General features: G+C 49.6%; 1 long non-coding RNA gene across 5 annotated transcripts; it reads right to left on the bottom strand.

Annotated features, from left to right (window-relative positions):
- Positions 1-289: 289 nt before the first annotated feature.
- Positions 290-27650, bottom strand: LOC308072250. Of its 5 annotated transcripts, none has more exons than XR_013931601.1 (3): positions 26749-27650; positions 3935-4071; positions 290-1241 (listed from the first exon to the last, which is right to left on the bottom strand). It is a non-coding gene; the product is annotated as an uncharacterized lncRNA (long non-coding RNA). The 5 variants fall into 5 exon arrangements; XR_013931602.1 differs by lacking the exon at positions 26749-27650 and adding an exon at positions 26011-26733; XR_013931603.1 differs by lacking the exon at positions 26749-27650 and adding an exon at positions 12154-21203.

Below are 27650 nucleotides of genomic sequence, written 5' to 3' on the forward strand. Positions count from 1 at the left end.
TTCTGTCGGGAGCTGCTTATAACCCCCCCACCCCTCACGTTCGCCAGACCCCAAAAGGCTCTGGTAGGCAAGCTGCGGTGGCTGCGGCACAGCGCTGGGAGGAGAAGGCACATCTGCAGGGCAATTTGTCCAGGGTTTGTCCAAAGCCATGGCACAGCGTTGGTCCCACAAGCTCGGGCATCCCGCCCCCCCTCAGCCTCTCCTCTTGCTGGCAGTTGCTGCCTCCTGTGCTGCCTTTGCAGCCTGGCTGTGCACCCACTGCTACAAACACCAGGCAAAGGGCGTAATCAATGGTAAGCAGGCTGCATTTTAATTACCCTTTATATAATGCAAACGTGACTGTATTAATAAGCCTTGCAATCCATGCGACCATCTTACACAACCGTTAATTACTCAGGGAGCTCAGCATTTTCCATTGTCGTACAGTTTGCTTTATCTTTTATTATCTCGCCAGGCTGCCAGGCCCTGCAACACAAAGAGAAACGCTTTCTGCAACTTCATCCGAGCCAGGCGCCTGACAGCTTTGTACCTACTCCAAGACCATCATGTTTCCTCCCTTTATTTCCTCAGAGCAGAAAGCCAGAGCATCACCCAAACGCATGTCATTATTAGTAAGTGCACGTGCACAGGGTGGCTTTCCCTCCAAAAAAACCCCACCTTTGTGTTGAAAGGGTTATTTCCGAGGAGCTATCTGTATTACAGCAATAAAAGATGAGACTAATGGGTGCTTGACACGTTGCATGGGGCCAGACCCAGAAAAGCACTTAAGAAAGCGAATAAAGCTCTTAAGCACATTTTCCGATTGACTGGAGCTTACCTTTTATTAAGCACTAAACATGAGCTTATGGGCATTTGCAAAAAGGGGAATTAGGCTCTGACATGACATCGTGGATCAATCAGACTTTTCCAGTGGCTTCAGCAGCAGGAGGAAAAATAACTACTCGTCAGCCTGTGCTGGAAGCTGTCCTCATTTCATGGGGATTGCTGCTTTAGCATGATTCATGCTAAAAAGCCTCCATGGGACCAGAGAAGCAGAGCTCCTATGTCCTCTGGCATTTCATACCATCGATAGCACTCAGGTGCTCCTTAGGTTTCTTTGCCCTCCAGTCCCGGAGGGTAAGATTTGCTCCATTTCATTCCTCACTCCCCAATGCAAAGTCCTGGTGGGAAACTTCATGCGATCCTTTGCGAGTCGTGTCAAACACCAGACTTCCCTGGGGTCTGCTGGAACACTTACACATCTGCTGAATATCAGAGATAGTGAAAGAATATAGAATATGAATAATAAAGAATATCAATAATAAAAATAATGTTTCATCATATTTTTGCAAAGCATCAGAGCAGTCATCAAAAAGCAATCAATCATATTTATTTTGCAAATTTTGTGTTGAGAAAAAAGCAGGAAAAAATAATAAGTAAGATGTTCCTTTCTCGCAAGGGGGTTCCCTCCAGCACTGCCTGACCCATGGCTCAACCTCCTGCTGCTTCGGATGCGGACAGAGATTCATAGGGAGACCTCAAGCAGAGGCGCCTGGAAACATCCAAACTCTCAGACCCGCTGATAAAGGGACTTCTTTGAATTTCTCCCTCCTTAGAAGTCTTCTGCAACAGGGTTTTTTTCCACACGTCTACCAATGCCATTAAAATAAGGTTCCAGCTGGCAAAACAGGCATAGAAGAATTAAAATATTGCTTCTCTGCACCTGATTCTGATACTGGTTTGCACTGGCACCAGAGGTATCACCAATATCACTGCTGATGTGTATCTGCAGAATTGCAACCACAGTTGAAGCTAAAAATAAATACATAAATAAATATTAAGAGAAGCAAACTTCAGTATTTAAAGCTTTTGTGGATGCTTCCCACTGCCCCACCCTCACAGCTTTCATATACAATTAGCTCTCCTAAGGTCCCTACTGGGGATCATTTCATTAAATAATAGCTCAACGTTGAGTTACAGAAGCGAGTCTATAAAGTATTATAAGGCATGTTAAATGATGTGTGGAAATAAACTAGGTCAGCTGGGGAACAGGGATTTCTGTTCTCTGGAGGGTCACACACCTCTCTCGGAGGGACATGACAGCAAGCACAGGTATGTGGGAGCTGCCCTGCTGGCTCAGCCTGCTGGTCCTTCTCCTTCCTACCTGGCAATCAGCACTGCACAAGCCCCCCTGAACTTCTCTGAAGCCCCCACCAATTAAGACTGCCAGAGGGTTTAAGGACTCACAGCTCTCTGGAAGCTCTCCAATAAAATAAAAAAATAAAAAAATTATGGTTATTTCTGTAGATGTCTCTATTATTTGTGGACATCTTGCCCTGCTTGGCCTCACTTTTGTTTTACGGCAGCAAGTTCCACATAAGATGGGTAGGGGGTGGGAAAATGGTTTCCTTAAAGTTTTTCATACATATTTATATTTATATTAATATATAAATAAATTAAATCCTTTAAAATTATGCCTTTTCTACTGCTTTTAGTATTCAAGAGTTCAGTGCAATCCAGGTAGGAGAGGAAAGCAGGGAAGGAGATGCAGGCAAACTGCAGGTGAACAGCAAGCGATGCTGTAGCACAAAGTGTTACATATCCTTGCATATATATTCAGGAGAGATTTTAACCTGGATCCAAAACACATCATCCATGCCCTGGTGCCCGTGGCTGCAAAAAGACACAGTAAAATAGAGAGGGTGGCAGAATCAGGCCACAAAAGCAGCTTCAGAGCTGGAGAAGACACTTATGGGGAGGCGTCGGGCGAGCCATCTATCTCACTGCGGTGGTGGATTCAATTACCGTGCACGAGCACGTAACTCCAGGCACTAAAATGCCCTGTCAGAAAAAGGAAGAATAAAAAGTAAAAGCTGTGGACCGAAGCTGGACAAACTAAGGAAGAAATACATCAACAGAGCAAGTCTGGGAGTCGGAGACAAACAGCAAAGGGAAGAGCAGAGTCTCCATCGTTTGAGACTGTCAAAGCCAGCTTGGATATCTGCCTGGAAAACATGTTTTAGCCAAAAAACAAGCTAACAGACGGAGTGCATGAGGGATGAGGTGCGGCTGCATGGCCTGAAACACGGGGAAGGTGGGACTGGCCATACTTTCTCCCCTTGTGCTCGACAGACAGCGTATGGCAGACTCTCAGGGAGTCGGTTCAGTACAAATCGCTTCCCAAAAACATGTATTTGCCTAAAGACTGGAAGTCACCAAACTGCAGCAATCGAAAGAGTATTGATTTCACGGATAAGGGTGTTGAACAGCTCCAGGACTGTGTCCTGGGATGAGAAGCATCACCCCCACCTCTCACAAGGAGAGAAGGGCTGGGGACAGCCAAGTCAGATGGCTGCGCCTCATCCCTTCCTGCAGGAGAGGAAAGCAGAAGGCTTTCAAAAGGGGTTTCCTTGCTATAAAGCTTCAGCAGAGCTGGTGGTTGGTAGCAGGGATGAAGGGCTGGCCTGGGAGGACTGCCCTGGCCAGTCACTAACACCCTGTGCCTTGGCACACTCTCCTGCAGCATCCTTGCACCCCTCCCCCACCTCCCTCATTACCTTCATCACCATCCTCCGCTTTAGGAAGGGGTTGGCTAGACCGTGCTCTACAAACAGGTGCATTGATTAACACTAGGAACTCCCAAATTGGACTTAATACCTAACTATGGCCAGAGCCTCGCTCATAGTTATGTTTGCTACAAAAAAAAAAAAAAAAAAAAAAGAGGAGCCCTGGCCAGCACAGATTCTATGGGGGCTCCCCTTGGTCCCGCCAGCACAGATGCTACGGGGGCTCCCCTTGGTCCCAAGCCACCCTGGAGGGGGCAGGGTTAGCTCTGTGCCACTGCAGGGCTCAAACCCTGGGGGAACAGCACCACATGGCCCTCACCCACCGCCCTCAGAAATCATGAATGTGCAAAATACCATTTTCCTTCAAGGATGCAGAGAAGGAAACTCACTGCGCAGCCCTCACCCCTTGCATGAGCGAGGAACTCCAGGTCTAGTGAGCTCTGCCTTTTCATTTAATTAGTTTTAGGCATGAAGATGGTCTCCTGCTTCCATCAGGTTTTCCTGATACAGTAATTAATGTGCCTTCCTGCAGAAGGAATACCGATTGAGAGGTAAAGCCATTGCCTGGAGAGAGCTGGGCTTCCAAGGAAGTGCTAATTAGTCCCTGTTTGAGAAAGCTGGTTAAAGCAAGTGAGCAGGTGTTGCCAGAAATTCGAAATAAGCTGTAGAAACATGTTCTTTCCTATGTGACAGCAGAGCTAATTACACCTCCTTGGGTCACCACTTCATTTTACATATCTCTCTGTCGAAAGTGTATTACCGCCTGCCAGATAAAACATTTTAGCACTTGGTGTCAGTGGCGGATTAACCCCTTCTCCCACCATGGCTTAAGAGGAAGGATGTTGCTACCAACCCCACTTGCTCGAGGGACAGGGAAAGCATCTCCCATCTCCCCTCGGGCAGTGTCATTGCTGGACCATTGCCAGTAAGTTTTGGTCTTGCTTGGTGTCAGTGTCTGAAGGGCTCACGGATGGCTATGTGCTATGTACCGCTCCCGTGGTAGGCGGTCAAAGCTTTGCAACCTCCTGGAAAACCGAAACAGCTCCTGGAGGGAAGGCAATGATTGACGTACTGAGAGCGGACGATGCTGCGGCAGCAACAGAAGTAATCACAGAGCCAATTACTGCTTGTACAAGATGCTTTGCATATGCAGGCTTTCACAGGTGCAACGGTCTCCATGCATTGGCTTGCTCTCAGGCCAGCGTGAGGTGTCCATGCACATCTGCAAAGCTGGAATAGAGAAAAATGGGAAGCGACCGCCCGGCACAAGACTGCACAGGAGGAAAGCAGCCAGCTGCGGGCTGATTTGAGCAGGAAGGATTTCCTAAGCACTCTCCCAAAACAGAGGTGTATCTGTGTTATTAAGCAAGCATCATGCAATCTTAACTCCTGGTTCGCACCACATCTGTAGAAAGAGACGTGGCCCAGCATGGACAGAGAGACACCCACGAATCACTGCATGACCTGGGCAGGCGTGCACAAACCCTGGGCCTTGGTTTGCTGTTGCAAAGGGATGCACGGATGCGTTGGTAATGCCTGGGAAGCAAGAGCTGTTGGAGGAAGAGAACACAAACACCACGAGTATGTTTATGAGCGGAAGCCTGTGTCTAGGGTGCCCGCTGCGTGCCGAGTATGTTGGTAAACCCCAGCAGAGCCTGTGCCCACGTGGCTCCAGCCTTTTGTACCAGGACAGTGATGCACCTCACCCCGGGATTCACTTCTGCCATGGAGACACCCTGGCACATATATATATAAGCTGGTATATATAGGTGTTGTGGTTTAACCCTGAGTCTCAACCAAGCTCAACGCAGCCACTCGCTTACTCTGCCCTCAGTGGGATGGGGCGGGGAATTGTAAAAGTGAGAAAACTTGTGGGTTGAGATAAAGACAGTTTAATAGGTAAAGCAAAAGATGCACACACGAGCAAAGCAAACCAAGGAATTTGTTCGCCACTCCCCATGGGCAGGCAGGCGTTCAGCCATCCCCAGGGCAGCAAGGATCCGTCACACGTAACAGGGACTCGGGAAGACCAACACCATCACGCTCAATGTCCCCCCCTTGCTTCTTCTTCCCCCAGCTTTGTATGCTGAGCATGACGCCATATGGTATGGCATATCCCTTTGGTCAGTGGGGGTCTGTCCCAGCTGTATCCCCTCCCAACATGCTGTGTGTCCCCCGACATCTTGTGCCCCCCAGGTGACTCGCTGCTGGGGCGGTGTGTGGAGCAGAAAAGGCCTTGGCACTGTGCAAGCACTGCTCACCCATAACTAAAACACCCCTGAATTACCAACACCGTTTTCCTCACAAATCCAAACCATAGCCCTATACAACGTACTGCGAAGAAAATTAACTCTATCCCAGCCAAAACCAGCACAACAGGAGAATGAATGAGGACAGAGACAATACTGAGGCTGTGCTAGATCAGCTGCATGCAGACAAAATGTCACTGACAGCAGGCTGGCCATAGGACACTTCAGCCCAAAGGTGAAAAGCAAGCCCAGGTAGCCCTGGTACCCAACAGGTCCAAGGAACAGAGACAAATTCCAATATATTGCAGGATAATGTGACTTTTCCCTCCATCGCAGCTTCAACCACAGTGCAGGGCAAGCAGGTGAGAGCCCCCAGCAAAGCACCACACATGTCAGCCAGCCCAGGGAGCCTTCCAGGAAAGCCCTTTCTCTAAGGGCAAAATCTGTTCAGCATCCACCACTGGGCCACCTTCCCAGCAGCAGCACTTGCCCAGCTGTGGACGCTTGCAGCCGTGTCCGCAGCCAGTCCTAACGAACGCGCAGCTGAGCCCAGGGCCCCAGGGATGGCAGCACAGCCATGGGGACAGCGGCACGGCCATGGGGACAGCATGGGGTGGCCAATGCCAAGCATAAGGGATACGCTCCTCGGCGGTGCAGCTGCCCCGGCAGTTGCTCCCAGCTCTCCTTGTCCCAGCAGCTGAGCACGGCCCAGCTGGATATGGAGGGAAGGGGGAGACAGCCCCCCTTTGCAAAGCTGATTCCAGACACGCTGCCCTACGCACGCGGCTGCAAAGAAGGACCATCAGGGCTCAGCTCATCAGAGCTGGGGTCACACTGGGATGCAGTGGCAAGACCATAATGGGAGCTGGCATTTAAGACAGAGGCGGGAATGGTGTCCTTATAGAAATGCTTGGTTTGGGTCCTGTTTTCCTACCTTTCCCCCTCTTAACTGCTCCAGAGGTCCAGGGGAAATGTGCGCTATTGCCTGCAGAAGGGAACAGCGCAGCTGACCAGGTGGTGGCTTCTCCACCCGTGGGAGAGCCCACACTCATGCTCAGGTTTTCCCAAAGCCACTTGGAGCTATCAAGTTGCGTATCAGAGGGACTGACGTGGTCCTGAAATTACAACACCTGATTACTTGGTGCCTTAATGTGCATAAGGCAGAACATTGACATTCCCACTGCTGAGACGAGGAGCAGAGATACAAAGGTATTTCCCCAGGGAAGCCTTTGTCAGAGCAGGGGCTAATGCTCCACCTCTGCTCCATCTTCCCTTTTCAATCAGGGATGTCCATGTACTTGACCTCATGGAGGTGGGATGCAGGTGTCATAGTATGACAGCAGCAACGTGTCTCCCTCTCTCAGGTGACCTGTGATGCCCTGGAGATTTGTCCTTCCCCCAACTTTCTCTTCTTTCAGTCTCAGTAGGTCTGGCTAGTTTGATCTTTTCTCACAGGCCATGTTCCTGGTACAGTGTTTTCCTTTTTCATAACGTCATCACAATGCTGACTCACATCAAGTTCAAGTGTTACGTAGGAGGCTTAGAAATGTCCTACCTGAGACATGGGAACTGGCTCCAGTCTGAAGACAACTACAACTTAGGCCTCTCCCAGCCATGACACTGGCTTCAAAAATAAATCCTGTGCGTTAAAATCAGAGCGTACCTCAGATATACCTTCAGGTTTCTGAGCCACTGAGGTCAGAGCTCCTAAAGCTGGATTTTTCATCATTTTAAGTGAGAGCTGAGATTTGTCATCCAAATGACATCTGATGATACAACTTGAAGCAAGTACACACATTTTGTAGAGTTTCTAACAAGCTTCCTCCCCTGGCAGGTACTTCAAAGTCCCGTGCAAGGAGTGGTCACCGTATGTGCCTCGCTCCAGCCCTGAGATTCTACTTTACGTGTAGGTGACATACCAGCCCTTGCAATGATGGAGAAACAGGGCGGCCAGCAACAGCCAGGGCTCTGTGCTGCTGCAAGCTGTGACCCTCTGGGAATCCCACCTCAGTAACATGGAGCAGGGATGGTGAGTGCAAATCTGCATTAGCTCGGCCTGAGAGAGAAAGGACAGCAGACGGACTCGGCAAAGCTTATGTGAGGAGTGGTTCCAGGCAAGCCCGTGGTGCTAACCGCTGCCAGCGTGTGTGTGCATGGCACTGTGTGAAGCCTCCTGCTTGCCAGCTCCTCCTGCCCCTAATGCTGCAGCAGCTCCTGGGGGCTGCACGGGGTCTGCGGAGAGAGCTGGGAGCCAGGCTGGACTGGATTTGGGATCGGCGAGGGAGAAGATCAAGGAGCAACCTCCACGACCTGCTGTGACTGCAGGGGCAGATAAAATAAAAGCACACCCTCCCTTGCTCCAACAGCCACCATCCAGCTGAGGAGAAGCGAAGTCTTCTCTTGCAAACAAAACCTCTTTCCTCTGCCATCCCCAACGCCGCTTCGCTTTGCAAAGAAAGGCTGCTAATGCGCTCACCCGTTGACAGAGCAGACTCGAAGTATAGTTTATGGCACCTACTGTATTCTCCGCTCAGAGCTATAAAACAATATTCACTTAGCTACCGTGCAGAGCTTGGCTAGTACAGCCACATCCAGAAGTATCCAGCAAGGAAAAAAAAAAAAAAAAAAAAAAAAGAAGCTATTAAAAAACACTCACATACAAGCCAGGAAACATCTTATTATAGACCTCAGTTTGAAGAAGGGAAATTAAAACCCCACACCGACACTCAGCATATGCCCGGCTATATTTGTCTGATCCATTTATTATCCTAGCCAATGTAATTTCAGTGTTGCAGTACTCCAGTCTTTCACACTACCAAAAAAAAAAAAAAAACCCCACAAAAACCCCCCAACAACACACAACAACCCGATGCACAAGATGCCATCGCTGGTTTACAGCTGTGGCCTTATCCTGTTTCTCTGAACATTTGCTGATTTGGCATCAGCACTATATGGAGGGGAGCGGAGGGCGGGGGCTGGGATCTGACTGGAAGAGGTGGATCTTCCGATGCTTACAGCAGCACCCTGTCGGAAGCTCAGCTATTTGTTTGCGCGCTGATCTTTAAAATTGTTGTGGAGAAAGCATCGCTTTGAACCGGTTCCTTTGCTAAAGATGTACCTTGTGCATGCGTTCCTCGGGCTGCGGAATTGAAAATACAAGCTCTGGCAATGACACACCACACATACAAAGTTAAATATGCAATGGAAAGCATTACAGCTCGGTTAGTTATTATTCCCATAGTGCAAAAACTGGAAATCGATGCTGTGAGAACTTTAAGAAGTAAGAAGCTTGGCGCTGGATTAAAGAAGCGTGCACATCCATGGGTAAGGGTGGAAGAAACGTGGCCATGTTGTCAGCTGAGGTTCTCCAAAGCCAACTGCAGGTGTAGCCATGCCAAAATCAGTGGCGAGCCTGCTGCCTCTGCGGGAGAGGTGCCCCCCAGGGTGCTCCATGGCTCTCAGCAGGAGGGAGGCTGTGCTGGAGCCCTGCCCCCGAGGCAGGTTTGCACCAGCTCCTCTTGCACCAGATGGATGCTGGAACATCACAACTTCATGAGCTGAAAGTGCTCTGTTGGCTGGAAGAGCCAAAATAGTTTGGGTAGCTACTTCTGCGTCCTTGATGCAGCGAGCTTATACAGGGCTCTGCGACACTTGCTTTTATTAATAGCCTGGATGTCCTGAGCATTTTTCTTTTTTGGTTCTCACGAGTTATTTTCACTGCACAACTTCCCATGATCACTCAATTTTGGGAGCTGATTAGGCCAACTGGTGGGATAAATCCCCACAGATGAAGGAAAACAAAACCAACCCACACCCAGAGAATCAAGGGTGTTTCTATAAAAAGTTAGGAACGTGTGCGTAGCATTGTGGGTACAAACAAGAGCCAGCACGTATCTGACTGTCCTCTGCTGAGAAAAGCTCACTTGATTACATGGAGCTTTAAATAAAAGAAGATGCCGGTTGTGCACCATGTGCCACTTTTGATGGTACCTGGCCCTTGCTCCCCTTCTGTAAGCACTCAAGGTGTTGCTCAGTGTGGGCAAGGGAACAGCATTTCCATGCTAGTTCTGTTCTCCCGGTTGTAACAAAGTGCTAGGGATCAGATCTATCTGCGACAGGCTCATGTGTGAAAATCGGCCCTCTTAATACTTTGGACATCCTAGGAAAGACCACTGCACAGGGAGGGAAAGCCCTCTCATGGCGCAGTGAGTGCTGGACCAGTGGGGAAGCGCTTTTGGGGTGAACGCATTTGCTTTATTGCTGTAGCCTGCCTAGGCAGAGATGTCAGGTTGCACAGCTATAGCAGCGGTGCTAAACACCTACAGCAACATCTCGGTCCTGTAAACATCAATTGCAAAACCTTCCTGGATCCTGGGCTCTAGCCAGGCCATGGAAACAGCAAATTTTGCAGAAAAAGCCAGCATTAGAGAAGAGCTACCGGAGTTATTGCTCAGTAAGAGCTTCCAAAGGCCTTTGGGGCTTGTTTCCTCCCAAACTGAGGTATCGAGGGAGCTCGCAGAACACCTTTGAGTGGCTTGGACAACACAGGGGTCTTCATGAAGAGCCCACGCAGACTACCAGGGCCACAGCATTTTGCTCCGTGGAGGTGTAAACCTACTCACGCCCCCTCCTCCCGCACACATACCAGCAGGGCCAGCTTTTATACACACACGTACCTGTGTTGGTATGTGCAGAGGTACCCACTAAAATAGAGCAGCCACCCTAAAGAGGATGCACTGCACACATCCCTGGGGGGCATGCATGCCACAGCAGCCTACACCAAAAGGTAACTCTTTTTGCCTAGCCTATGAAGCGAAACGCTTAGGAGCGTGCTCCGTAACTCACTGTGCAGGTAGTACCACATCATCGTCAACCACACGACTGCAGACCGCCTCCCGCTCCCACACTCAGCTCCTATCCTGGATCGTGATCCCTCACTGAATACAAGTTCAGGATTTTACTTTACACCCCCCCGTTTGCCTTTTTATCATACCATACTCAGACCGCTCCAAAGGCAGGTCCGTTAATATTCTCAGGGATTTTTATCTGATCTTTGTCTGTTAACGGGGCAAACACCAGCAGCCCAGGGAGAGAGCCTCCTTGCCTCCAGCTCAGGTATTTGGACACAGACCCGCCAGCTGCCAAAGTCTTACTCAGTCCCTGGCTTGGACTTGCTTAAAGCATATAAAATCTTCTGGGAATTTCTCTGCAAAATCCATATGAGCATATGCAAATTACCTCCCCCCTGCCAGAGGTTTCACATAGCATAACCTAGAGGTACTAGGCTGGCAAACAGACCAGACCACAACACATTTCAAAATTCCCAGCAGTATAAGAGGTATTCTAGAAGAAATTTGCCAGAATTTTAACTGGGGAAGAACACCGGATTTTTATTACTTTTATTTTCAGAAATGTCTGAATGTATCTAAATAAATGAAATATATATATACACATATGGAGGTGGAAAAAGCCAACCTGAGATATGTCAGGCTGGTGGCTGAGTCCAAGGCAAGGGGGAAGCAAATGATGGTACCTGCACGCAAACAGCTCAGCCTCGCTACACGAGAGGTAAGGACCACCTGACGGCACCTCCATAGCAGCTATGGATTCTGTCATCACAGCACACCTGGGACACAGGGAAGGGCTCCCCACATTTTGGTGTCTGTGGGCAAGCCATACACCTGCTCTGATTCATTGAAGTAGTGTAAAAAGTGAATCTGTTTAGTGCCCAGTCTGCCAGACTGTGCTTTCTCCCTGATGTATATGACCACAGACCGAATGTGCGTCCCTCCATGTGATGGGTGTGCACGCAGCTGCAAGAAAGACAGGAGACACCTGATCTACAACAGCATCCAATGCTGTTGAAAAGACAGGGACCTGGAAGATACTCTCTTCACAGCCACTAACAATATGGAAGTTTTAGCACCACCCTCCACATAGCTAAGATAAAAATAACCTTTCTATAAATGCACCACTGTATTCCGAGGTCGAATAAGACTCCCAATAAAACCACTCCCAAGCTTTCAGAGAACAATTTACTGTTTATCCCACTGAAGAAAGCTAGTCCCTAGTTTTTCCTTGTCTCTTCTCACTAAGGCTCTAAAGCCCCTGGAGGATAACTATTACGATAAATTGCATAACCAATTACGTTTCAGGGCTGTACATCTCCATCGCAGAGTATGGAAGCAGTGTAAGGCTGTCTGTTTTCATGAGCTATTTCAAGACAGAGCGGACAGCCCTGGCTTTCTCAGAATCCATCAGCGTCCCAGTAAATGTTTGTTACTAAGCATGCATGCACACACACCACGGCACGTCTCTCCTTGACCTGATGGTTCCCACACATTCCCCCCCAAACAGACCTTTCTCTTCACACCAGAGGACGGCCAAGAAGGTGTTCCACTTGAGAAGGTCTGATAGCAAAAGGAAAGAATTCAGCTCATCCCCATGGTGGGCTTCCAACTTTGATCTCCTTGAAAACCACTGCATCTGGTGATCATCTGTGGTTAAAAATGGCTTCCCAGGAAGAAATGCTCAGGCTTAGCAAGGGGAGGTCAGTTATTTTTAACCGAAACCCATTCCACCTTGGTGTCTCAGGAAAACAAGCGTGTTCAGCAGAATCGGTTCTTTAGAGTCAACATGTACTATCACAACATAATGTTACTTTTGGCAACCAAACCAGTATCACCTACTTGCCCGGGCTCATCCACGTATAGCATGGCTGCCAAGGGAAAACAGGATGAAGAAAGGATGACACATTGTTAATCTCTAACCACGCATGTTCAAAGTGCAAATGGAAAGAATGAACACCCTTGACACTACACTCCCCTGTTTATCACCGGAATAAATGAAGCCCTGGCTGTGACCCGGTAACTTTCCCCATAGCACGACTAGGCCTCTGTCCTAAGCAGAGGGTCAAGGAGAGCTGTGACTCCAAACCTCTTCAGCTCCAGAGCTTCTTGGCTAGGACTGCTAATCACAGCAGTGGCAGGGATGCAGGGACGCAAACTGGGCTCTACCAGATGACCCACAACTCCCACTGCAAGGCAACTGAGAGCAAAGGCTCAGTGTCTGGACTGCCTACTCTACAAGACAACCTAAACAAAAAAAAAAAACAAACACCAAAACAAAACAGTAACCCATAGAATGAAAAACTTTCCCTCATCCTTTCTTTCCCCTGTCACGGGCACGTGGGAAGAAAGGGGAAACACTGCCCCAGCTGCACCTCTCTGCTCTGGTCAACACCCCGCCGTGCCTGTGAGGTGGTGGAGCTGGGATGCTGCTTTGCCATCACGTGCCTTGTGCAGAGCATCCCGTGTAAACACGGCAAATCTTGACTTTGCGCTGCTGAGCTGTGTGAAGGCGCCTGAGTCATGGCTTCGCTGTGATTGACAGCCCTCTGCTCCACAAGCCTCCGGAGAGCTGAAGCAGGGGGAGTTTTGTAAGCAAGGATGTTATGTAAGCCGATCGCTATTTTTGCTCAAAGTTTAGTTCTGTACCCTACGAGACTAAAAATACATGCACACAAAGCTAAAAAGAACATGTTTCTAAAACTCATCAATCAGCCGTGCCCTTTCTCCAGCGATCTTCTTCCTGGTGGCAGCATCTACCATAGGTTTATGTGCACTGCGAAGATCGAGGCTCCTCCTTCATAACCAGCCTCCTCCACTCCCTTCATCATCCTCCGAGACCACAATCCTGCACTCAGGACCACAAGCACTTTAGTCACAAAAATGTGGCAGCAACACTGCAGCACAAAATAAGATTAACTTAAGGTAGCCACAGGCAACGGCTGCAGCTCTGCAACCAGACTGTGCTCAGTGCCCGGCAGCCCTCGCCTGCTGGCTGCAAAGTCCTTTTTGCAAAGCAACAGCATTGTGACCCCAGATGACAGGGAAGAAGGATGTCCTGCGAGCCAGGTGAGGGTGGCACAAGGGGCTGTGAGCCCACCGGCAGCTCCATGGTGAACAGCTGCTTTGTTTTAGCAGAAGTCAGTGCTAGAAGGAAGCAAGAGCCCCGCAGGTCCATCCTCCTGTCTCAGAGCAGCACGTAGAGGGGACCAGGCAATGCAGCATTATCGCTTCTCTGCTCTGCTCTGCCCACAATTTTCAGAGTGATCTTGAGTCAGTACCTTAGGCACAGATCCCCACAAAGGTCTGCAGAAAGGCTTTCAGGAGATGGCCAAACAGCAGAAGTCAGTGTGCCTCGGTTCCTCCCTCCGTAAAATTCAGATGGCAGCATAGCCCTAGCTGCCCCAGCGCTGGCATTACACATTTCTTGTTCACTGGGACATGACCAAGGAGATGGGAGCAGGAGCCAAAATGAACTGGGTGTAGCTCAGGCACAAGCTAAGCCTTTGCTTCTGTCCTGTGAAACTTCTTACACTGAACAAATCAGGCCTGTTATCATTTAGATGCTTTGAAAAAAACCCACTGAACTTCTAGGAGATCATCTACTGTCAGTTAAAGACTTCAGGCAGTTAAATGATATTTGCTAATTCTGGTGCTCTGCTAGGTCCAGACATCTATCCCTGCTGGCAGGTCTAATGAGGACTTCGCTCTGCACAAGAAATGGTTATTCATCATGAGATCTCCTTGCCCCTTATGTAAATGTTCTGCTCTGTCTCAGAAGAAAGGACAGGGGGCGGGGGGTGGGAGTGGGGAAGCTATAAATAAAAAGTAAGTGGCTATTTTTGGAAAAGAATTTTCTTCCTGGTATATGTGTCTTCGTGAGTAAATAATTATCTTCTGCATTTCTGTCAGCTTATCTAATCTCTTAAACAAATACCAAAGTTGATAGTTGGTTGTTTTTGGGGTTGTGGGTTGGTTGGGTTTTGGGGGTTTTTTTATGGCCTGGTTGTTTTCATCAGTCTCTCCAAAGGATTCTTTCAGGGTCAGGTTCTCCGAGCACCACCACATGTCCCAGTCACGGTAATCAAGCTGTAACTGATGCACAAGGCACAGTCTGGCCCTTGGAGTCATTGCTTGATCCCATGTCCTGTAAGGACATAATTCCCTACAGCTGTCTGCCTGTACGTTATACACAGAGATATAGATACCAGCTTATTGCACGTGCTTTAATCTCACTCACCATCGTGCTACCAGGGTACACATGGGGGTGATTTTTGGCTGTGGGGAGCCACCACCCACACCACCAGTCCTCCTGCCCGTCACCACCCTCTGAAGCACACACCACTGCCTCAGGGAAGGCTCTTTCCGAAGTTATGAGGTGGGGAAGACCACCGGCCCGGTGTCCCCAGAGCAAGCCAGCATACCTGCCCTGGGCGTGCAGGAGCAGGTAGGGAAAAAAAGAGATTTCAAAGAAAATGAGGGAGCTGCAGTTACAGCTGGATGAGTACCTTGGGGAGGGGAACAGGCAGGATATATATAAAATGAAAAGCAGCTTTAGGAGCAGCAACAAGCTGCTAATGGCAATGGAAAAGCTCTCCACAAGACACAGCAGCCTCCTGTGTGCTGATAAGAGATAGGGTTAAGTGAGTGGAACATCACATGCCTGGACCATTCATGGCCCTCCTTCCTGCGCAAGCAACAAGCTCTAGAGGTTGATAACACAGGAATGTCAATGCTGAGCTAAAAAAAAAAAAAAAAAAAACCACACAAACAATCCTGTGTGCTGCTTGTTCTGAAAGCATCTGATTCAAAGCTTGGGGAGGGCTCTTTGCTCAGCTTGCGATAACACCTAACACCACGTCCCAGGTCCCAGGCTGGACAGCAGGCAGAGGCAAGGGGCTGGAAGCACCGCTGGCTTTGCTGCATGTCAAATCATTCTCACCAGGAGCAAAGAGATAACCAAGAAGAGACAGAGAGAAGAGAATAACTCAAATGCCAGATTCGCTAAGATGTTAGCAAGCATGTTATGGGGAAAAAAAAACCACCTACAAATCTAAAAGTGATTGTCCTACTGGTGCCTTGTTCTTTATGTCCTTGCCCCCAACCTTTCACTGCTGCCCAGTGTTAAAGACATAAGCCTGTACAGACCTCGGGTCCGACAACAGACATCACTTCCTATGAGCAATCATCAAATATATAGTATTTTTGTAACCAGCCGATTTCCCATCCTGTTAAAATAAGTCTTCTGTCACTGCATTCAGCGGGGCCAGATGTTAAGTGATTTGTCTGTGGTCATGCCAAAAGTCTGTGTCAGAGGGAAACCAGTCCAGCCTAGTTCTCCACCAAAACCTGCAAGCTCATCCTTCTCTCGGTGCAAGAAGCCTGTATTTCCTTCATTCAGTTGCCCAAAGAACAACTGTCGAAGGGCTTATGCCAGTGTGGAGAATATATTGAATATTGGTTACCCAGAGTTCTGGACTCCCTTGTTCTCAGAGTTTCAGAGTCCTTCAAAGGCTGAGGAGACAGCAGAAACAGGACAGAAAATAGTTGTGTTTCCTCCCACCTGCAGTTTTATGCTTCCAGCTACCACAGGAAGGTTCCCGGGATGGGCTCCTGGATCCAGGAGCTGCAATGTCAAGTCTCCCAGCCCAGCACATTGATGCCCTGATCCTGAGAGCAACAAACACCCACACTACAACTACAGTCAGACAGGGGCCACATCAGGCCAACAAAATCTCAGTTTTTATTAGTTATAAACTGCGATACCCAAAACTTCTTTCCTGTGGAAAAAGGACCACAGCTTATTGAAGTGCACGGTGGCAGAAAATGTTTGAGAGAGGCCACAGTCACTCTGCTCCTCTGGTTAGTTCCCCACTGTCTGGGGCACAGGAGGAAGAGGATGCCCAGGGCAAGCAGGCAGGATGGGTACCGCACGGAGCAGGAGCGCACAGGGATGCTGCGTGACTCCCTGCTGGCAGAGCTTCGGTGGCTGTGGCCAAGCACAGCCGTGCTGGGGCTAGCACTGGCCCTGCGGCTCCCAGTGCCCTGCTTCTGGCTGGGCTCCATCACTGCACCAGGCAGGAAAGTCAGAGCTGCTTCCAGCCAGCGCTAGCTCTGGAAATGAGCATCCACGCTCGCTCTGCACGAGCACACGCTGCAGGGACCAGGCTCTCCATGCACCAACATGGTGGGAAAGTAGATATCAGAAAGCAAACAAAAAAAAAGGGGATGAAAGTGTCCCGGTAGGTTCTCTGAAGCCCTTATCTCTTGCTTTCAGCTACAATGTCTTGTTTCCTGTTGCATAATGGAGCTTGGCCAAAACCCACGCTGCCATTTACCATGCTGGTGTGTCGATGCCTTTGCTAGGGTGAAAGTCAGCAAAACCTGAAGGGGTAAAAAGCAAGGTGGCAGCAGCTTCTCCTCCCCCACTTCCCAGAGCTGGGAGCACACAGCCACAGGGGCCAGCCAGCACAGACCTGAGGTGTCTCTGCTACCATGGGGGTTAGGGCCAAAGGCTAAATTCAGCTCATGCGCTGAAGTCAGCGTGGTTTTGTGGGTGCAAGCTAGACTGGAACTTCAGTCCAGTGGTTTGAGGAGGAAGGAACAGCTTAGCTCTGCTTTGAAAAGGAAAGAGAAACAAAATAAAATGCTGACATTCCCTTGCAAATCTCAAGCTCTGCAGTAACCCTGCTGCAGTGGTTTGCTTTCCCCAGCCGACAGAGCACTGGAGATCATTCCTACCAGGTTTAGGAGCTGGCCCCTGTGGGACACAAGCACTTTCCATCCTGTTGGACGCTGTGGTTCAAGACATTCAGTCCCCTTTCTTAAGGCTCTCTCTCCCTACAAACCCCATGAGGGGCTTCCACAGCAATGAAGCCAAAGCTTTAAACTTTGTGCAATATCACGGAGGCTTTTCCCTATTTGCTTGTCTTACAACCATAGTTCAGCACTCTGCTCTTAGTTCTGTTTGGGTAGGGACTTCCTATTGCTGTTTCCTCTCCTCTAGCATTCCCAGGCATCCCCTGAGAGTCTCTCAGCCACCCACTCACCATTACAGAACAAGCATATTGCATCCCAATTTTAACACTGTTTGGTGGCTTTCCTCTGCTGTTGAAAGCAAAACAAGTTCTGTCTCACCCAAGCAGAATTACTACAACACAGACAGGAAAACCAAAGGAGACAGAGAGGACCTCCAAGCAGAAGGAGGATTTCCAGCAAGTAAGCAAAATGATGATCACTTAGTGCAGCATCCAGCCAAACACCGCCTGCTCTCCTAGGCTGCTCCAGGACCAGCTGTTGTACCCCACCATCACTTATCCACGCTCTGCCATCAGCTCAGATGACGAGTACATCTCACCAACTTGATTTTCTCCCATTCATTAACCACATCATTTATTTTCAGTCGCTGCCTGCAGCCATACCTGTTCTCGAGGGAGTTCTGGGCAGGCAGGAGGGTCTGGCAGACTGCAATGCCTGGCCACTCACATTGTTGCCCTGGTGTCACTAGCAGCAGAAAAGGTGAAATCTGCATTTTCCCTAATGCATTCTCAGCCAGTGCAATCCCTTCTAATACTGTTTGTGCTGTTCTTGGCTCACCCCCTTGTAGAGGGCTTGCAGCACTACCAGCATATCCATATGGAAGTGTCACATTTTAGCCCACCAATGACACCTGTTTTGTATTTCTTAGTGCCGGTGAGTGGTCTTGAACAAAAGTCGCGCTTATCACCCATGGCCAGCAGGCAGTGTCACTCCGGAGCTGCCTGGTCACCAGCTGGGAGCATCCAGGTGTTCAGACCACAGAACCATCAGCCTCACCAGTGAGACTGGGATGGCCAAGCCAAGGAGTGACGTCCCCCCACAGTGTGGAAACGATGCCCATTCTAATCCTGAAAGTGAACAACCCCAACCAGTTCTTCAACTCTGACACTGCAGAGAGGGAGGATGCTCAGGTTCCCCCCAGGCTCAGGTTCCCTTTCCAGGCAGCAACATCTTTACTAAAGCTGAATTAAAGGAGGCCAGTTAGATCAGGGAGTGGGACAAGACCAAGTCTCCTCCACACAATTTCTGCAGCAGAGTAGCCTTCAAATACTAACTGTCCTCAGATGTTTTGCGCCCAGGCCAGAACAAAAACCAGATGCCAATATCCTCAGATTCAATAATAAATCCCTTTCCCATCTGGCCTCCTCTTCTGAAAGCTTTAGAGAAGGACTGAAATCACTTGATGGTTTTCTGAGGTCTCCTGGTTACAGCTCCCCTGCTAACGCTAATAGCTCAGTGGCTTCACCCACACTGCCCAGGTGTATAAATACACCTTGAGCAGTTCTCAAGTCACTTCAAGTAATGAACGTTGGTCTTTCCATTTTCTTCTTGTGCAGCTCCAGTTGATACTTGAGTTAGCAATCAAGAAGGAAGAATTAAAGAGGATTTCTAGTAACCAGAGCACCACTTATACTAAATGCAGGAGCACAACTGCGTGAGCTGACCAGTCACTGAATTACTGCAGAATTAATTTCAGTGCCAGCCGCCTCTGCTCTGCGCTGTGACAGTGACCTTTCAGAAGGCAGAGGAGCCAAGCTTCAGCACACAAAGACCATCTCCACTCAGACACCCTTCCAAGGGACGACGAAAGGCTTGACCCAAAAATATTCTGCATAAACATTTAGAGCAGGAGGAAAATCAGATTTCCAAAGTTATTTTCAGTAGGACGGTGCAATACAGAAAAGCCAGGGCACATCCCAGTATTATTGGAACCTCGTTTCCTTTTACTTGTGTATCGTAAACTGTCTTCAGCACAAAGGGCTGAATAGCCCCAAAAGCTAAATGAAGAAAATTATTCTTCCAAGATTCTATATTTATTCTATTTATTTCCTCACAGACAAACTCCCTCATACCTGCACACGACAGTTTACCTCTGCACATCCACCTTGCAGCCTATGGCTACCCAGGCACAGTTTAGACCAACCCATTCTACTTCCATCAGAGCAGAAGATCAGGCTGCAGAGGCATGAGTGTCTGCAGCTGCGCTGACCTGACCAGGGACAGGGGTTGCAGGAAAACATTACAGCCCAAACTGCCCTGGCACCGCAGTGCCAGCCCTGAGCGTGAGGCCAGCCCCCCACCTTGCTCTGCCCCACAGGGACCCCTGGTCAGCCCCACACAAGGCCAAAGGTGTCCCTTTCACATCTCTTTGCAGATATTTCTGGGCAACGGTTGCAGTCTATTCAGGGAAATGTTTCCAATTAATTCCTTTTAAGGTCACTCCTTTTCCTTACTCACTCCCTGGTTTTCCTTCTTTCTTATGTCAGATCCCAACCATGCTGCTGGACTGCAGCAAAAACCCTCAGGGGGCACCAGCACTAGGACATTTCCCTTTCCAGCTGCTCACGAGTGCTCAGAAGCAGAAAACACATGCTAGGCAGCCTGCATCTCTGTAGAAACCATTCCCTCTTGCCTCAGCATCCCCAGCCATCCCATGCCTGGAGAAGGCAGCCCGGGTGAGCTGCCACTTCCCCCTCTCATAGCACAAGTGACCTTAGTGTGAAGAAATGTTTTCCTAGTATTCAGCCTACATTTCCCCTCGGCCAGTTTATTCCATTGTTTCTACTTAACCCTTCCTCCACAACCCCACCACCCTGAGCAGCTCTAACTGTATTTAGCTGCCGTACCCATTTCTGACATGCCTCAGGTGCAAGTAATTCAGGTTAGAAACTTATATGGCACCCCTATAGACATGCTATGCCTTTCAGATGCCCCTTCTTTCAGGGCCTGAATTACCCAATGATGTTCTATCAGCAAGAAATGTAGCATCAGTGGATCAAACCTACGGAGCGAGCCACTTGTGCACAAGGAATGAACTCCACATCCCCCCGAGCTTCCCGCTGGAGCTGCTTGGTCTGTTTGCCCCATGCCTACTCCATGTGGACAGGGTATCCCCCGCCGGAGCCCTGCTGGGCACGTAAGGACACAAGACACAAGCACGGCATTTGCTTCAGGTAGAGCAGGGCCACAAGAGTTGGGAAGGGGTCAGTGAGGAGGAGTTGAGTTTGGAGTTTGCAGTTCTGTGGTGGATCTCTGCAATCCCTTCTCCCCAGAACAGAGGTATTGCTACTGGTGTGGAGCAGTCCCTCAGAAGCCCATTGGGGCACCTAAGGCACAAAAAACATGGTTGTAGCCCTTTCGTATCTGATGTTAAGGCATAATCCAGCTGAAAGGTATTAACAGAGAAGGCACTGGGATGCTGCATGCTGTGCATAGTCATGTGCGCGCTGTGATTGCGTGACTGACTACCACTACCTGCAAAAAAATCAAAGCCTGTTTTTAGAAAAATCCCTGGAAATCCATTTGAGAGCAGCTTTTTCACGTTTCCTATGAATTTCCATTACTTCCCCCCTAAAAATACAAAATGTTTCTTTAAAAAAAAAAAAACCCTGAGATGTGGAGCGTTACAGGCATATTGTAGAACAATGTCTTCTGTGGGCACCACTAACTACACTGAGCATCATTTTGTAAAGCCCAGAACTCCCTTTGCCTTGTGAGGTGTTTTTTTTAAACCATTTAATACTTGTCACAGTCTCTCCAGAAACAACTTCATGTCCATGCCCTTAACATGGGCACGTGGACTCAGCAGCCTTACACTGACCGATCTCCCCCAAGCTTTCTTCCAAGTGATTTGCCTCCTTTCAGCCATGCAAACTTATGTCCCTGGAACTTTCTCCTTCGTCCCACACTTCTATTTTTAAGTATCAAGCGCAAGCAGAGCACTTCTTCAGCAAAACATAGTCCCAGGTTGGATCCTGTGCAAGGTGCTCACCAATTTCTTGCTGAAAAAAGCCAGCTTCATTGAAGGCCGCTGGGACACACCAGAAAGTTCAGACCAGCAGGCAAGTTTCTCATTTGGAACAAAACTCGAAGGTAGGAGAGTTTCCACTGTCCTTGAAAGAGCTTTGAAGTCTTCTGCACCAGAAGATCTGTCCTTCGCAGGAATACACCTGCTGGGAACGACACTGTTGCCTGCTAGGATGGGCAGAGTGGTGACTGATAACCCACCAAAATCTGCAGGCTTCAGTTCCCACTTCCCTATTACCCTTATAAAAGCCTGTGGATTAATTAGGAGATTCCCAGGGCTTGAGGGTGCTCAGAGCACTGCAAAAGGGTTAATAGCAAGACAGTTTTCAGACTGAAAGAAGGTCTGCCTAGTACTTCCCTTTGTTTCCCTCCTCCCTTCCCCACCTTCCCTCCTGCTGCTTCTTTCATGAATAGGTCTTTACTGTGCCTCAAAAAAAAAATAAAAAATTGCCTCTCTGATGGCCTTGCTTTCCCCTGACTGCTTGGGGCCATCGAGAGCCAGTTGGAGGGTGGCTTTTGTGACAAGGAAAGAGTCTTCCAGGCAGAGGAAGACACTGCCTGGGGCTTCTATATTCACAGCCTTTCTATTTCTGGCTCTCCCTTTTCACAGGGCTTTGTTTGCTAAACCCTGCTTCTCCCCCACGAGACATTAGTGAGCATACTTACCTCAGAAGCAGAATAAACCGCTAAAAAAAATAAATCTCAACAACTCTGGCAGAGCCCACCCCAGAGATGAGGGGCTGTACATCTTACCTCTCAGCTTTTTTTTTTTTTCCATCCAGGCAGTTTGCCGGAAAGGAGACTAATTAATAGGAATGCCTTAACGGCTTAAATCCTGCTCTGTGGACTCCAATTTGCCTCTCGAGGTGGAAAGTAGAAAGTAATCCTATTTCCAATGTAGACAGGGGTAGACTGTGCTGATACTGAGCCCAAAGCAATTCAAGAAAGGTCGCTGCAGTAATGCGATGCACAGGCTCACAAAGACCCAAGGAGCTCCAGGGAGTGGGTGCAGGATGCCAAGGTAAACAGAAGAGCCCCAGCGCCTCCCCTGATCCCTGACAGAAGGATTTCAGGCCACGACAGCAGGTCCCCCAACCCCGAAGATGCCACTGCCACCTGCACCCCCACAACAGGCTGGATGTCCCATCCCTTCCCTCCTGCCTTACACCACACAGCTCAGCCAGCAGCAGATTGCACACACGGAAGCCAGTGGTCAGCCATCTCCATCCTTCACCACCTCTGCGTGCTTCCAGGCTCTTCAGCCAGGTCACTGCTTCACCAGGGCACCCCACTCAGTGGCCCCCAGCCCCCTCGGCTCACTGGCTGCAGCCCTTCACTCCCTTAACCCTGATGCCCATCACCACTGAAGCTGCTGTAAAACCAGGCTGCAGCCACGCTTTGCCATTCCTTATCTTCCCAGTTCAGAGAGCTTCCCAATGCCAGGTTTTCTCTGTGCCTGTCTCACACGCAGTACAAGGATCCTGACCCAGGCACCACCAGCTCAATTTTACACAGCTTTGTAGCATGGTGACCTATTCGAAAAGCAGGCGAGTTTAGCTGGAGCAGGGTCACACACCCAGCTTGACACCAGATTTTGAGGCAGTGCTTAAAGTTCCTTGTCACCTCATTGCCAGGATGCCCAAGATACACAGGAAGGGTAAAGCATTGCAATCTCTCAAGGTCTGCCTAGGAAAACATATGCCAAGGTGGATATTACCACTGTCGTTCCTCATTAGCTCTCTAGATCTAATGCATCTTCTTCTGAACTTCCTTCCTAAAAATTTTCATCAGTCTTCCTGCAAAGGTCCGGTTAGGCCAGTCTCATCAGTAAAGCGTACAGTAAACTACTCCCCCATCCCCAGAGGGCTACAAAGCACCCTCCTGCAGATTTCCCATCAGTGGTTCTTTTGAACATCTTTTTTCCCCAGTGTCTCTCCAAACAAGCCGATGCTGGAGCACAAGCCTGCCTGACACCTATCCTAAGGTCAAGCCAATTATCCCGCTCCTTGCCCACAGCCACTGCAACAGTCACACCTGTCACCAGCCTTTCCGTGTTTTTGCCACCCCCAGCCTTACTCAGGGACGTTTATGCTTTATCACTGCTGACACCTGCACAGTTACCAAAAGCATCCACCACCTTCCCAGCACTCCCTGGAATAGTGAATGTTCTTTACACCACTTCCTTTCTGAGCATCAAGCTGGCTGGTCCTTCAGCTAGAAAGTTCTCTGTCTTGGGTGCAAATTTCTCCAGGATCTGGCACAGCAACATTTTGATAAAGTACCAATAACAAGAGTGTGTAGTAGTTTCCATCAACATGTGAAGTCCAGGAAGGGACCATCAGGGACTCGGTTGTAAAGCTGAGCTATTCACCAGGCTCTCAGCTACCACCAGCAAGGTTTGACCAGCCCACATGAACACACTCCCATTCCCTTCTTGTCTTGCTGGTCCACCCAGTTACTGCTTTTGATATCTAGCCCATCTCTTCCGATCTTTTGATCTGAGCATACCGATTTCCTCATCTGGCACCAAATAGATGAGAAAACATTTGTGTGCCCAAGCTCACACCAGTATCAGCTGGTCTAACTGGAGCCATTTCTCCCGGTAATTTCCAAAGGGTCTTGCTAACACCCACTCTCGGTTCCCCAGGCACTTGCTAGGAGCCACAGCAGGAACAGGGCTTGTCAGGCAGCAGCGAGTCCTTTTATTTTCACAGAAACCGCTGAGCAGCTCTGCCAGAGCAACAATATTCCCTCGCTGCCGGCCAGTGCCTGGATGAACATTGTGGACCCGGAGGTGAAGGACTGCACAGCCCATTACCCAGCCCCCGAGCCATGCAGGTCCCAGCTGCCACGGCTCCTGACAGATCACCATGCTACTCAGAACCTTGGTCCCTGCTCTTTTTCTCCTCCAATCTCAGCTTGGAAACAGAGTGTAAAAACACATCTTCCTGTCTTCAAGTCTCTTTTTTTTTTTTTTTTTTCCCCTCCTCAGCAGATCTGCTCCTAGCCCGTCACCTTCAGGGTGCAGGGAAGACGACACTCAGCATTTAAGGAGATGTCACGTTTAACCTCGTGCGTTGATGGAAGCTGGAAACACGCGTTAGCAGTAGCGCTGTAGGCAAGAAGCTGAGAATAAGTGGTGTAACCTGGAAACTTCAGGCACAGCCATGGGAGGATGCAGTGATGTCTTCTTTTATCTCAGCCTAACTCCCAGAGGGCTGCGATCCTACAAACCACTTGCGGAAAACTCGATGCGTCTTCAGCCCCACACAAGCAACAAGCTCAATCCCTTCTCCCTTAGTTAAAATAATGATTAGAGATCATTATTGGAAATATCTTGCTCCCATCTTGAAACTCCGCAGGCTTGGCGACCCTCCTGACTACCTACACGTGCAAGGGAAGCCTGGCAGTGCCAGGGCAGAAGATCCCTCCCCTACCAGCAGTACAGCAGAATCTCACGCCTGTTTTCATCATGCGGATGTACCAGCGTGCTGTGCAGATGAAAGCAGCATGTCACCGTCACTGCTGCACTTTTTGGAGAGCGGTGAAGAGGCGACAAGGCTGAGGTTAAAGAACCAGTAATGGAAATGATACAGAAGCACAGAAGGCAGCCAGGGAAGCCAAGTAAAGCTGTGGCCTCTGTAACCAGTACAGGTCAGGATGTCCCCATTTTCAGAGAAAGCCCCTAGAAGTGGGTCTTTAAAAGGCTGACTGAAGCCATCCAAAAAGCCAGGCTGGGGCTTACCAAGCCTAGTATTCTTCCTCCATGTGGACGTCTCCATTTTTACTTCCATTTAGCTGCTCAGGGCTACCTCTAGGAAATACCAGATAAAACCATGCTAAAACATGTCAGTGGCACGAAGGGAGGAACACTTTTGCCTGTCACCAGCCCCTCAACTCTTCTCCTAACCCAGCAAAGCCTAAAGCAATCTAGACACTGATGGAGAGACTCAAGATGGGTAGAGGCAAGACCTGCCATGCTGTCAGGTAGCCAGGTTGGCAGGGGAGGACACGCTTACAACTCCATAGTCCATCTGCACACCCAGAGCCCATCAGCCTTCAGGGAAACTCTGTGGTTTGGTGGGTCCTGAGCTAGGGAGCAGACCTGCATCCTCCAGGAACACATCACTGCATCCCTCCTCACCCAGAGGAGGAACTCATCTGTCCACACTGGGACACTTTTCTTGTAACTGTCTCTTGTGAGCCCCCTCCCAGCCCAAGCACTTTCTGCTGAAGTCAACACCAAAGATTTAGCTCTGACTACAGCACAGCTCCTGCCAGTGCTGCAGGTAATACCTCACTTTCCAGGGTAAGGGGCTTTGCTACTGCACAAAGACCAGGAGATGGTACCTGCTCCAAACAGCTCAGTCTAATAGATAGAGACCTACTGTCCTCAATTTATGGAGAGTCAGTCAAAGCTCAGGAGAGAAAAGGATTTTCCTGAAAAGTCTGTGAATGTCCTCAAGACCGCATGCGTCACCACACTGCACCACCATGCTTCTGCACCCACTCAGCACCACTGACCTGCACAACATTGTCTCTGCACCACCGAGCAGCACTTGCTCTGTGGCAATTAATCTTCCGACATCCAAAATCCAGCCCTGTCACATCACTGCTGGACTGCAGGATAAGGAGCGGCAGGTTGCGATGACTGAAGCCTCATTTAAATGCAGCATGCCCACCCGCAGGAACTGCAAATACACCACATGCAAAGGACAAGCGAAGGAAGCAAAGGGATTGCTCTGAATGCTCAAAGCAGTTTAAAGGGAGCAGGCATGGAAGTTTTGCTTTAGCAGAGGCCCTGCAATCCAGCTGACACATCCAAACCCTCCACCTGGGTTGCATCCTCACTTGGATCAACACTTCACTCCTTACAGGGTACTTCCTAATGGTCTATTGATTGCAGCAGATGTCCCAGCAAATGTGTTACAGAGGGAACAACAGCCCAGGAGCAATTGCAAGTTTGCACGCTAACGCCCCACTGTTCAGTGTGAAAAGGAAAATTAGTTTTGAAGAGGGTAGGTTATTGGCAGGTCAACATGAGGCTTGTCATTCTGGCACCAAGCAGCCTACCTCAGAGCAGGGGTAACATGAGCAGGTGCAGCACAGCCTCCCTTCCACGATCCATCCTCAAAACCGGCATCACTGCCTCGCTCAGCTTCCCAAGGCTCCTGCTACTCTCCCAACATACCTCTGCCCTCTTCCAACAACATCACTTGGCAGCCCCAGCTCTGCCAGGGCGAGTCCCATCCCCAAACCCACCTGCCTGCCAGCCCCGGGCAGGAGATGACCCCCTGGTGAGCATGGCCAGCCAGAGCAGTGGGGCTGGGGAGCACGGCGAGGGGCAGAGCAGCTCGGCCACGCAGAGAGGGGCCTGCCAGGTGGCATTATTTGGGAGCAGGCTCTGCTGAGGAGCGGAGCGAGGACTGGATTTCTATTCCGGGGCAGTTTGTGCTTCCTGTTTGGTGCAAGAGCCTCAAAGGGGAATTAGCATTTACAGGGCTCCGGTCACGTCATCCCATTGTTCCCATGCTGTCAGGAGGCTGCCAGGGGAGAGGAAGAGAGAGACAAAGCAAAAGGCACCAGTAAAGTCGTTATTTTCCACCTCCTGCTCCGGGAGCAGCGCAGAGAGGGGTGGTCAGAGGGCTGGGAGCGCAGCTTCTCCCTCCCCGGGCATCTTCTGACAGCAGAAAAGCAAAAAGGACAGCAGAAGGTTTTCTTCTCTGGCAATCTAGAAGTTGCAAATGCACTCTAAAGTCCTTGTAGATCCAATGACAGGAGCTTTAAAACCTTTTGAGGGATGTCAGCTTCTCAGATGGTTCAAAGCCATCCCTTCTCCAAAGCCATTATGTTTTCTGATGGACACAGATCAATGTCACACCACAAGGATGCCTGGAGCCCCCTGCAAAGGGAGGGCATGCCAGCAGGGTCCCAGTGCAGCCCAGGGGGAGGGAGCAGACCCCTCCATCCCACCCCACCCTGGTCACATACATCAGTGGGGACGGACAGGAAAGCAGAGGCCAGGAGGGAGAGGCAAACAGGGGTCTCGCAGAAGGGATTTCTGGAGAAGAGGGGAATGGGGGGCAGAAGGGTAAAGCAGATGTGGCAAAGGGAAGCCAGGAGCTCTCAGCAAGCAGCAGCACAGCATGAACAAATGCCATTTG

The sequence above is a fragment of the Falco punctatus genome (genome assembly GCF_963210335.1).
Source record: "Falco punctatus genome assembly, chromosome: 12".
In the NCBI taxonomy this organism is placed as follows: domain Eukaryota; kingdom Metazoa; phylum Chordata; class Aves; order Falconiformes; family Falconidae; genus Falco; species Falco punctatus.